The sequence below is a fragment of the Procambarus clarkii genome, chromosome 53 (genome assembly GCF_040958095.1).
Source record: "Procambarus clarkii isolate CNS0578487 chromosome 53, FALCON_Pclarkii_2.0, whole genome shotgun sequence".
NCBI lineage: Eukaryota > Metazoa > Arthropoda > Malacostraca > Decapoda > Cambaridae > Procambarus > Procambarus clarkii.
This window is the reverse complement of record NC_091202.1, coordinates 16,072,247-16,085,777: the sequence shown is the minus strand read 5'-3', so window position 1 is coordinate 16,085,777 and position 13,531 is coordinate 16,072,247. Positions and strand designations below refer to the sequence as shown.

The 13,531-nt window shown below is 44.0% G+C and overlaps 1 protein-coding gene across 1 annotated transcript in view; it reads right to left on the bottom strand.

The window, feature by feature from the left end:
- LOC138352395 (protein O-mannosyl-transferase Tmtc3-like) overlaps window positions 1–13,531 on the bottom strand; it is a 161,287-nt gene that overhangs the window by 101,587 nt on the left and 46,169 nt on the right. The window lies entirely within an intron of this gene.

Below are 13,531 nucleotides of genomic sequence, written 5' to 3'. Positions count from 1 at the left end.
AAAACAAGTTTTTTTTTTTTTAAACTGTGTTTTTCAAGTGATTTTCATGTGCGGGAAATCTTCGAAACCTCTATACCGATTGCTTTGAAATTTTGACACAACGTTGCATTCGAATAGGCGCGTCTTTTTATACATCTACTATATACATGCCTCACCTGTGACAGGAAAAAAAATTGTTTTTTTTTAAACAGCGCCATCTGTTGGACATAAGAGCAGCACACACTGTAATCTCCGAAAGAAGTTCACCGATTGCTTTGAAATTTTGACACAACGTTGCATTCAAATAGGCGCGTCTTTTTATATACCTACTATATAGACGCCACCCCTGTGATAGGTAAAAACATGCGTTTTTTGAAAAACAGCGTCATCTGTTGCACGTAAGAGCAACATTCGATATATAAGATATGTTAAGATTCAAATTCAATGTTTCTGATTGCATTGATATATGGAATTTTCATAAATTTTTATTTATTTTGATTTAATTATTTTGTGTGACATTGCGTTGAAATTGAGGTGTGTTGTTTACCTATCTTGAGATAGCTTGAGATGATTTCGGGGCTTTAGTGTCCCCGTGGCCCGGTCCTCGACCAGGCCTCCACCCCCCAGGAAGCAGCCCGTGACTGCTGACTAACACCCAGGTACCTATTTTACTGCTAGGTAACAGGGGCATAGGGTGAAAGAAACTCTGCCCATTGTTTCTCGCCGGCGTCCGGGATCGAACCCGGGACCACAGAATCACAAGCACAGCGTGCTGTCCGCTCGGCCGACCGGCTCGAACCTATATGGTTCATTTTGTGGGAATAGCTTATTTCTTTCTTTTTTCATTTTCGAGTCGACGGACAACCTGGCATATTCAAACAAGCTACGCTAGGCAGACTGTATACCATGCATTCCAATCAGGATGAATGTTTCTTTCTTTACAAACTGTTGGTAAATGTCCCCGGTCCACCGTCTTTCCAGCAATCGAGATTTGTCAACTGTGTAACACATGCCACTTTCCGTAGTACATGTCAATCTCTGAATTTATTGGAGAACGACCGACACTGGATGTATGCATTAATGACACGTCTAACACGTCACATCCAAATCAAATTCGTGCATTGTTTGCAATCATATTGACCACCGGCTCTCCTTCATCTCCAACAGATCATGGGAGAAACACAAATCGCGCATGGCTGAAGATATTGTCTGTCGAATACACAAGGAAAATTCAAATATGAACAAGAATTTCACAGAAGAAATCTAAAACGAAGCGTTGATAATAATTCAAGATTTGTGCTTAGAAATCGCGAACAAAGTTCTCAATCAATTAGGAATGCCATCACTGAATCGATCTGCTGCTGCTTCGTCCTATGTAGAATTGCGTCGTGAACAAAATTACAACACGAGTGATCTGTTGTTGTATGTGCAATCAAATATTCTTAAACTAACGCTTGAGCGAAAAGGCATTTACGATCAAATAATTCAAACTGTCAATAACGGGTTTGGAGAAATCTTCTACGATGCGTCAGGAACTGTAAAACCTTTCTAAATAGATTGATTTTGGCAGCATTTCGATCCCAAAATGGCATAACCTTAGCTCTTGCATCGTCCAGAATAGCTGCAACATTGCTACCAGGTGGAAGAACTGCTACTTCAGCTTTGAAATTGCAATTGAACATGCAATTCATTGAAACTCCCACGTGCAACATTTCCAAAGCATCCGGCATGGGAAAAGTATTGCAGAAATGTAAACTTATTGTTTGAGATGAATGCACAATGGCCCACAAAAAATCGCTCGAGGCGATCGATCGATTGGTCGATCGTTCATTGCAAGATTTGCGGGGAAACATGTGACCATTTGGGAACGCATTAATATTGCTTGCAGGAGATTTGATGCAAACATTTCCTGTAATTCCTCCATCGACACCAGCGGACTAAATAAATGCTTGCCTGAAATACTCTACTTTGTGGCGCCACGTAAAGATGTTAAAATTAACTACAAATGTGCGTGTCCAACTGCAAAACGACTCATCAGCTGAGATATTCTCACATCAATTTCTGGAAATTGGGGACGGAAACGTGGCACTCACATACAAGTCCGTCGATACTGTGGTGGAAGCAGATGAAGCGGTTAATTATCCAAAATAATTTTTTTAATTCAGTCGAACTGCCAGAGATACCACCACCGCACGAACTGCAATTGAAAATCAGCGTGCCAATTATCATGTTGCGAAATATCAACCAGCCAAATCTTAGCTATTTGTGTTAATCAAAATCGCGCAGCAGAAGGCATAAGCTCGCACGAACATCAACCGGACAATGTTGAAATTACCAAGCCTGAATGCGAGAAAGATCAACGTGTCATGATTAATAGAGATCTTAAACAAAGCATTCGATGCACAAATGTAGGAAATAAGGCAAATATGATACTGGGAATTGTTTTAGAAACAATATCAGCAAGACATTCATCTCTATCTTGCTCTAGTTAGGCTCTATTTAGATTATGCAGTTAGATTTTGGTTTCCGTCATGTAGAATAGACGTAAATGCGCGCGGAGAAGGATGACAAAGTTAATCCCAGAAATTAGATAGTTCCCTTATTAATATAATTAAAAAAAATTACATTATCTAAAAAGACAAAGAATCAGGGACGGCATGATAGAAGTATATAAATGGATGAAAAGGATATATCTAAACCTATATATATAAACCTATATATCTTGGATGTAAACACGATAAATTTGGGTTCAGGAAAGACCTGGGTAAATACTGGCTTGGAAACTGGGAAATATAAATAGAATTGGAGGGTCGATGGTTTCAAGCATAGGTTAGACAAATGAATGAGTTTGGGTGGATCTAAATAGGAGCTGCTTCGTGTGAGCTAATATAGACCTTTTGAAGCTTTATTTATTCTTATGATGGTAACATGGAGAGCCTGAATCATTAAAATATTTCACAGTCATTGAAGTTAGCTGCAGTATGTTGTGTCCAGAAGGCCAACCTCTTCATGTGTATGATCACAGATACTGTAATGTTGTCATAACATGTGTATTTACCACATGGTTAACAGAAAGCCATATTTATAACAGTTTTTATTCAGATTTATCAGCCTGAGAGCACTAGCGCACCAAGAAAGCTTACTGAAAAGTATAGTGAACTCACTGAACCTGGCACAAGGCGTCTAAGGCTTCACCAGAATGGTTCAGAATGAAAGACCAAAGAAGTAGCTTTTTGGAAAAGTTATCCACTGCAAGAAAACCATCCATGTACCTAAATCGCCATAACCAGTCTCACCAATCCACCCCTCTCAATCCCAGTCACCAAGCCCCAACAAGCAACACTTAATTACAAAAGAGAAGTTCATGTGCAATAAATCCACGAAAGTTTCAGCAGGCAAGTCATACAGCAAGAAGAGGTGATCAACACTAACGAGAAAATCCTGGAGTGAATCCTCTTGCAAGAAAAAATCCCACTGCCAGATGGAGAAGAGGGCTTAGGAAATTTGCAGTTTGCAATGAGATGGGTCGGGCCAAGGCGAATGCATTTAAAGTTTATGGGAGGAGAACCTGATTTGTTCGTGGACTGACGTGGTTTATGGGGGTGTCGGATGGGTGCTTAAATATGCTTTCTAAATATGCTTTCAGGGGTCAAGCACTAGCTCCTGAGCCTCGCCTTACCAGCACTCGGTTGTCGAATACAGTATTACACGACCTCCAGTTAGTTGTTATGCCTTGTTGGAAGTTGTCATACAAGGATATTTGCTATATCTTTGACTGAGAATGATACCTCTATATCTATAATATATTTCTAGATATATCATCAACACGAATTCCACTATTGCCATGCAGAAAAGGGAGGTTTAACATTAAATCTTAAATTAATGTTCCTCTGTCATCAGCCATGATGCGTTATCAGTGTTGATGATGGGTATTTGTATCTCCTGGAATTACTATAAGTTGGAGTAACTAGACAGAAAATAAACAGAGGCCGATAGAAGTCGAAGGTTCAGAGATTAAACGCAATGTTAAGTACAAGATCAGTTTATTTCTATATTTCACTAGTTGTAAAAGTTTAAATGTCTCTGGTAGACAACCTGTAAATCCAAATAGTAACATGAGAAAATCCTGTCTATTTCTCATCCAGTACAACTCTACTACAAGATAGTGAACCCGTTGATCTGACAAGATCGGAACCTAGCAGGGCGTTGCGTTTTCTTTTAAAAATGGTTGTTTTTGGGAGTAGTCTCGGGATGGATGACGACCCACGACTAATGGACGCGGACATTGAAGCATTCAACTCCTCTGAAGAAGACATCAAACAAGTGGGCCACGTCTTGTACGTCTAACATGTCAGGAACGTTGTGATTTGTGGGGATTCTTTGGCTTCTTTGTGGCGTTCCGTGTTTGTCTTGTGGTCGAACTGAAGAATGGTTGCAGGTGGACATCTGGTGAAGGATTTAAAGTTTAGAGTCTGTGTTTTGTGGCCTCGAGGATGCCATTCATGTCTGGATAAAAATTTTCGTGCTGTATTTTCTCAGACATAAACTTAAATTTATTATATGTTACAGTTGTGTGTATAGTTAGGCTTAGGTTTGGACAAATTGTTTCGGTTCTGTTAGCAATTATTTGTGCCTATACTACGTGGGTATAAGTACAAATAACTATACTTATTTAGAGTACAATTATTTTTACTTATAAGTACAAATAATTGTACTCTAAATGAGTACACGTCCCTTGTACATTTAGAGAGTTGTGCTTCGAAAATCATCCCATATTCAGGTTATGTTCATCCAAGCTAAGGCCAACTCCAGAGAGAAATTCACAAATTTTCATATCGTATAAGCAAAAAAAATAAATAAATTCTCTCTCTCTCTCTCTTTCTCTCTCTCTCTCTTAGGTCTTGGATTGGTTAGGTCTAGAATTGGTTAGGTTAGGTCTAGGATTGGTTAGGTTAGGTCTAGGATTGGTTAGGATAGGTCTAGGATTGGTTAAATTAGGATTGGTTTGGTTTAGGATTGGTTAGGTTAGGTTAGGTTAGGTTTAGGATTGGTTAGGTTAGGCTAGGTCTAGGATTGGTTAGGTAGGCATTTCGGTTCTGGCAGAGTTGATTTGTATTTGCAGTATGTGGGTGAAGCATTTAGAGGTGCGAAAAGAAGGAAGGAAACTATTGGGAGAAAGCACCAAGCCATTACGACTGTATAGCCCTTGGAAGGGGTCAGGACAAGGATTTGGGATGGGACGGGGGGGGGGGAGGAATGGTGCCCAACCACTTGGACGGTCGGGATTGAACGCCGACCTGCATGAAGCGAGACCGTCGCTCTACCGTCCAGGCCAAGTGGTTGGGCACCATTACACCTTAAGAGGTGCCTCTAAACCTATAGAGGAGCGAGTGTAAGGCAGGAAGTGTGCAACACTGGTCAACGACGGCCGGGGCGTCATGTGCTGAGAGTCCGGCTGTTACGGACTCGTCACCCTTGGCAGGGGGAAGAGTGGCAGTTCCAGCGCCATCTAAGCAACCCGTCCTCTTAAAAAGAACGTCACTTTTGGCTGGTATGCGCACTATGGCCAAATTTGGACGTAATTTGAAATGAAATCGACTCACAAAAGTGACGTTCTGTTCCGTTTTCTATTTGAGTCGTCCGGCGTACGCGCAGAGGTTATAAGAGGACACTTTCAATTAACGTTTTTCATAACGTTTTGAAACTTTATGAGAATTTCCTGCCCACCTAACCTATCAGAGGACCCTTAACTTACTGTTGTTGAAAAAAGAAATCCCAAATTTATTTTCATTTTTTTTTCATTTTCAAATTACGTCCAAATTCGGCCATACGGGCAAACGGCCAAAAGCGACGTTCTTTTTAAGAGGACAGGTTGATCTAAGAGTCCGCACCCAAACTGCCCGGGTATCGTACGTAATATGGACACTGCCATCTGGTGGTGGCTATCAAAAACTTGCAAATGGCTAAAGACTCCTGCCTGGGTCAGCCAGAGGAGTCGTTGTGAGTGACCTCTGGTGAGGTGACGCATCAAGACCAGCGCCACCTAGTGTGTGCTACAGAGCACAATGTCAACTCCCCAGTGAGTTAGTGGTATGTCCTAGTTCACCAGTCGGTCGGCCGAGCGGACAGCACGCTGGACTTTTGATCCTGTGGTCCCGGGTTCGATCCCAGGCGCCGGCGAGAAACAATGGGCAGAGTTTCTTTCACCCTATGCCCCTGTTACCTAGCAGTAAAATAGGTACCTGGGTGTTAGTCAGCTGTCACGGGCTGCTTCCTGGGGGTGGAGGCCTGGTCGAGGACCGGGCCGCGGGGACACTAAAGCCCCGAAATCATCTCAAGATAACCTCAAGAGAAGACAACCAGTACCGGCTAGGTCATTGATGACGTTTTTTGTGTCCACAGAGGTGACGTCTGGGTGCAGCGGTACTGGAGAGAGCAGTTCATCTTGGGCCGTCCACAGTCTCCCTACATGGACCTGGAAACGACCAAGTAAGCCGCCGCCGATGAAACAGTGTGGTAGCTGCTAGTGCTTTAGTGTTGAAAAAGATCGGTGTACCTTTGGGACTGGCTTAGGGGAGAGACTGACGACAGGGAGGTGCCTGTTGAGTAGTGCTGCTAGCTGGTCGCTAGAGACTGCTGCCAGGGGATCGCTACCCCTGTATCGTGACCCCGCTCAGCGTGTGGGTGAGGGACTCTGCCAGCGAGTAGCTGGAGAGCGGTCCTGGGGGTACAGGCACCTCATGACACTGTCAGTGGGGCTGGCCCACGTACAGGTGAACTCGCCGGTGTTCTTCCCAGTATGGTTGGATACGCTACTGGACAGTGAAGATATACTGGGATTGATGAACTCTGCACGTGAACACGTTTGATATCCTGAGTGAAAGGATTCTACATAGGTGTAGAAATAGCCTACCTGTTCTTTATTTAATATTTATGGTGACGGTGTACATATATATACTTAACGGTGGTGGAAAGATATATAATACATTGACGAAAGGAACAGTGTTTTGTTCATCCCCTCCTTTTTTCTGCACTACATAGCCACTTTCTGGAAAGCTTACTACCGACTTGGGGTCGGATACCATCATTTTAGTTCTACCAACAAAAACCTGTTTGCGACCCACAGTGGCCGTAACACCGGTGTAAACACTCCGTCCTCATCAATAAAAGCCAAATGCTCGTTAATCCAGCCACCAAATCCCCCCTCCCTCCAAAAAAAAATTGAGTTAAAAACATTTGACACACGACTCGCAACTAATGACCTGCACACAATCCTTCGCTTACTTCGTCACTTCTTCCTTACTTCATCCCTTTCAATGAGCCCTTTCAATCCCTTTCAATCAATTCCTCTCACCAACGTACTATAAATACAAATAATTACCAACAGAACCTAACCTAACCTAGACTTGGCAATATGTGAAATTCTAAAATATAATCACATTATATTTAATAACAAAATAGTGATTTGTAATACCAAGTACATTTAAACTGGTGTAAGCGACTTTTGGGGTCAGTTTGAGCTTGTACGAGCATAGCCCCAGGCCGGACTGATGTAAAGGGGTTTTCACTCAAGAACATGGGTAGCCGTTGCTGGATTCTTGAGCATTTGGTGGAGTTTTTAAGGAGTGGCTGAGGTCATGGAGTATTTCCTCCTCAGTGTTGGAGTTCGCATTGTAATGGTCTGTGGCTTGTGTTTCATAATCATTATTGTTTCAAAATAATGCTACGTTCTGTTCTCATAACATTCATCCACTCCTTTACCTCGTATTATAAAATATTTTTTCGCTGCTTTTTCACAACAAATAATCTCATCCTTTTACTCGGGACAGTCTTTCGGCTACCATTAGTGACTTTTTCACAACTGCAGCTTGTAAGCAAAATCAAATATTTCAGTGACGAAGAATGAACTATGTCGGGAACAAGTAGTTGAAGCAGCGTGGCTGAAAACAAATATAAAGTATTTCTCTCATCAGAGATATTTGGCAGTTGAGGTGTTTCTGGGTTACAACCGTATGGTCCCGGGTTCAAGTCCTGCTGTAGGACAGAGACGTTCGGCATATGTGTCCTTTCACCTGATGCCTATTTTAAAAAAGTAGTAAATAGGTACCTGTGAGTTAGGCAGGTGTTTAGGGTTGCTCCCGAGGGAAGGACAGTAATATTTTTTTTTTTTTATAAAAGAAATATACAAAGTATAGCACAATATACATGAACAGAAGCACAAGAACATTACAACAAAACATATGCAGAAACACAAGCAGAAACACAGGCATAAAAGAGAACAATGCAGTACAAGACCCTAGAAACTCCAGGGACATTAGTCCGAAAACAAAATGAAACATAATAATGGACATACAACAAACGGACGCATTACGGACATGGAAAGACACAACAAACATACACAGAATAAATCAGACACTCACACATGTACAAAATTTTAGTTTTATAAAAGAAATACACAATACAGAAACCAGACAATAGAAAACAAACATACATACATACATACAGGACAAACATAACAAAGTACGGAAACACGGATGCAAACTAACCATACACAACAAAAACCAAGAAATAAAACACATAAAATATGGCACAATGAGAAAACCCCGAAATGGGCACTGGAGGGTACGCGCAGGGCGAGAGGGGAAAACCAGGAAACCACAGCTCCCAACACATACCCCCAGAGGCGAGGGGGGAACCCACAACCAGCTACCCAGTAACACCAGCAGGGAGGGCAACCCCACCACCCTCCTCTGCATAGAAAACCCCCCTTTCCTTCCTGTCCTCCCGCCCCGTTCACCCCATACCCTCCCTGTCCTTTCCCCTTCACTTGACCCCCCACCCCTCATCCCAGTATCCTCTGCAACCCTGGTATCCACCTCACACATCCTCACACCCATGGCACAGCTTCCCCCACCAGCAGAACATTCACCAAGGAGGAGATTTGAGAAGGGACAGAAGAAAGTGAGCCTCAAAGCAATGTACACTAACATAGACGGTATTACAAATAATGCAAATGAACTTGGAGAATGGGTACTAGAGGAAAACCCAGACATAATAGCTCTCACAGAAATAAAGTTGACGAAAACAATAACAAATGCAGTGTTCCCACAGGACTATTATGTTATGAGGAAATAGAGAGAAGGAAGAGGTGGGGGTGGTGTAGCTTTGCTGGTAAGAAAAGGCTGGGATTTCGAGGAGTTGGTTGTTCAGGGATGTGAAGGTTTCAGTGACTACATAATAGGAACAATAACAACTGGAGGGCAAAAAATTATAGTCGTAGTCATATATAATCCCCCACCAAATGACAGAAGACCCAGACAGGAATATGATAGAAACAATAGGGCCACCATTAACATAATGGAGAGAGCAGCTTCTGTTGCTAGCAGGAATGGATCTGGACTACTAATCATGAGAGACTTCAACCATGGGAAGATAGATTGGGAGAACAGAGACCCACATGGAGGACCAGAAACATGGAGAGCTAAGCTGCTGGACATGGCAACAAGAAACTTTCTAAGCCAGCACATCAAGGATCCAACAAGAATGAGAGGAGAGGATGAACCAGCAATGCTTGATTTGATATTTACCCTAAATGAGTGGGATATAAGGGAAGTCAAGATGGAAGCGCCCTTGGGAATGAGTGATCACAGTGTTTGAACTTTGAGTACCTGGTAGAGCTAGGAATTATCCCGCCCAAAAAAGAACTAGGAAACAAAAGGCTGGCATACCGAAAGGGAAATTATGAGGAGATGAGAAGCTTCCTAAGGGAAATACCTTGGGACATAGACCTCAGAGCTAAGTCAGTACAAGATATGATGGACTATGTCACCCAAAAGTGTCAGGAGGCAGTAAGCAGATACATCCCGGCCCAAAAGGAAAAATCCGAGAAGCAAAAGAAGAATCCATGGTATAATAGGGCATGTATGGAAGCAAAGAAACTGAAGAAAAGGGCGTGGAGGAACTTCTGGAATAACAGAACACCAGAAAGCAGAGAGAGATACCAGAGAACTAGGAATGAGTATGTCAGGGTGAGAAGAGAAGCAGAGAAAAGTTATGAAAATGATATAACAAACAAAGCCAAGACCGAACCAAAGCTACTCCACAGTCATATCAGAAGGAAAACAACAGTGAAAGAACAGGTATTGAAACTTAGAATAGGTGAGGACAGGTATACAGAGAATGACAAAGAGGTGTGTGATGAACTAAAGAAGAGGTTCCAAGAGGTCTTCACAACAGAACAAGGTGAGGTCACTGTACTAGGAGAAAGGGAAGTAAACCAGACGGTCTTGGAAGAGTTTGAAATTACGAGAGAGGAGGTCAAGAGACACCTGCTGGACCTGGATGCTAGAAAGGCTGTTGGTCCAGACCGGATCTCGCCATGGGTACTGAAAGAGTGTGCAGAGGCACTTTGCTTGCCACTCTCCATAGTGTATAGTAGGTCACTGGAGACGGGAAACCTACCAGAAATATGGAAGACGGCGAATGTGGTCCCAATATAAAAAAGGGCGACAGACAAGAGGCACTGAACTACAGGCCAGTGTTCTTAACTTGTATACCATGCAAGGAGATGGAGAAGATCGTGAGAAAAAACCTGGTAGCACATCTGGAGAGAAGGGACTTCATGAAAAATCGACAACATGGGTTCAGGGAGGGTAAATCTTGCCTGACTGGCTTAATAGAATTCTATGACCAGGTAACACAGATTAAGCAAGAAAGAGAGGGCTGGGCGGACTGCATTTTCTTGGATTGTCGGAAAGCCTTTGACACAGTACCGCATAAGAGGCTGGTACATAAGCTGGAGAGACAGGCAGGTGTAGCTGGTAAGGTGCTCCAGTGGATAAGGGAGTACCTCAGCAATAGAAAGCAGAGAGTTACGGTGAGGGGTGAGACCTCCGATTGGTGTGAAGTCACCAGTGGAGTCCCACAGGGCTCTGTACTCGGTCCTATCTTGTTTCTGATATATGTAGATGATCTCCCGGAGGGTATAGATTAATTTCTCTCAATGTTTGCGGACGATGCCAAAATTTTGAGAAGGATTAAGAAAGAAGAGGACTGTTTGAGGCTTCAAGAAGACCTAGACAAACTGCAGGAATGGTCGAACAAGTGGTTGTTAGAGTTTAACCCAACCAAATGTAATATAATGAAGATAGGTGCAGGGAGCAGGAGGACAAATACAAGGTATTATCTGGGAGAGGAAATTCTTCAGGAGTCAGAGAAAGAAAAAGACTTGGGGGTTGATATCACGCCAGACCTTGTCTCCTGCAGCGCATATCAAGCGGATAACATCAGCGGCATATCAGTCTCCGTGGTGTAGTGGTAAGACACTCGCCTGGCGTTCCGCGAGCGCTATGTCATGGGTTTGTATCCTGGCCGGGGAGGATTTACTGGGCGCAATTCCTTAACTGTAGCCTCTGTTTAATGCAAGAGTAAAATGTGTACTTGGATGAAAAAACGATTCTTCGCGGCAGTGGATCGTATTCCAGGGATCATAGGATTAAGGACTTGCCCGAAACGCTACGCGTACTAGTGGCTGTACAAGAATGTAACAACTCTTGTATATATCTCAAAAAAAAAAAAAAAAAATATGCCAGAGTGGCCAACATACGAATGGTATTCAGAAATTTGTGTAAAGAATCATTCAGAACTTTGTATACCACATATGTCAGGCCAATCCTGGAGTATGCAGCCCCAGCATGGAGTCCGTATCCAGTCAGAGATAAGACTAAACTGGAAAAGGTTCAAAGATTTGCCACCAGACTAGTACCCAAGCTGAGAGGTATGAGCTACGAGGAGAGACTACGGGAATTAAACCTCACTTCGCTGGAAGACAGAAGAGTTAGGGGGGACATGATCACCACATTCAAGATTCTGAAGGGAATTGATAGGGTAGATAAAGACAGTCTATTTAACACAAGGGGCACACGCACAAGGGGACACAGGTGGAAACTGAGCGCCCAAATGAGCCACAGAGATATTAGAAAGAACTTTTTTAGTGTCAGAGTGGTTGACAAATGGAATGCATTAGGGGGTGATGTGGTGGAGGCTGACTCCATACACAGTTTCAAGTGTAGATATGATAGAGCCCAATAGGCTCAGGAATCTGTACACCTGTTGATTGACGGTTGAGAGGCGGGACCAAAGAGCCAGAGCTCAACCCCAGCAAGCACAACTAGGTGAGTACACACACACACACACACACACACACAAACAAACAAAAAAACAGTACTTTACAAATAAATAACACGACATAAATAACATAAAACAGTCACATCCACAAAAAACGGAAGTACAGAAATACAGACAGTAAACACAAAACAAGCCCATCCCAACAACCCAAACTCAGGTGCAGACTAGTACATAACAACAACAGGCCTCATAAACCACCGACACAGAGGCATAAGTACAGAGCTACAGGAAACAACAAAAAATAAAAACAAAAAACATGTAAGACATAAACAGGGAAATACAGAGATAACATAAACACAACAATGCCGCACACCTAATAAAGCAATGTCACAAGGACAAGATAATAAACACACGCACACAAGCGACATACACAACCACATCGCCCGCCACCCCAACACAATACACAGGGCGAGCGCAACAACACGAAAGAAATAACACCAAACACCCACATCACTCTTACTTCTCTGGGTACTCCCGAGCAGGAAACCGTAAACAATAAGCCTCCCAAACAAGTTGGTCACTTTCAGGAATCGGACACCCAGGAGCTGCAGTAGGCCGAGGCATCGAATTTGGCACTCCCGAGACAAAACACTGTGCGCGTGGAACCCAGATGGTAGATGGGCACCAGGGAACAGGACGCACCAAGTCAGTACACTTAAAAGTCGCAGTTGCTGTAGATCCGTCGAGCACTTCGCCGGTCGAGAGGACAAAAGGGATGGGTTTCCCCCGAGGACGTTGGACACACGGGCGCACACTGGGAAGCACATCTGACTGCACGGCAGGCCGCACACCGGCACGCCCACTAGGGCGTGCACACCGTTCGGTGTCAGGAACCGCACCGAGACCCGTGGAGGGTGGCTCTGCAGGGGCCCCAAAGCCCCCACCAACCGGAACAGGAGCAGAGGCCCCCCGTTTCACATCCTTCGTCAACACCACCACAAGGTCGCTCTTACCAGGGGCAACAGCCCACTGAGGGGAGCCACCAGCAGGAGGCACAGCATCCAACTCAGAAGGCACCACAGGAGGCAACTCAGCGTCGGCCACATCATCATCCTCCATTGCATCACGCTCCTCTGCCCACGACCAGCGAGGTGACGCACCCTGAGCCGAGCGACGGCGCTTAAAAAGAGGCTGCTGATCGTCGGAGCTGTCACCCCCAACAAGCGGTGTCCCAGAAGAACCATCGACAGGCGGCCCCAAAATCGGGGCAGCACGTTCACGCAGAACAGCAGCCTCAACAACGCGGGGCAAAAAGCCACCACCAGGAACGGAGACTGGAGTCGGAGAAGGAAGAGACACAACAGGCGGAAGGGAAGACGTCAGCACACGTGAGGTATCCAGAGAGGGCGACGGAACATGCAGAATA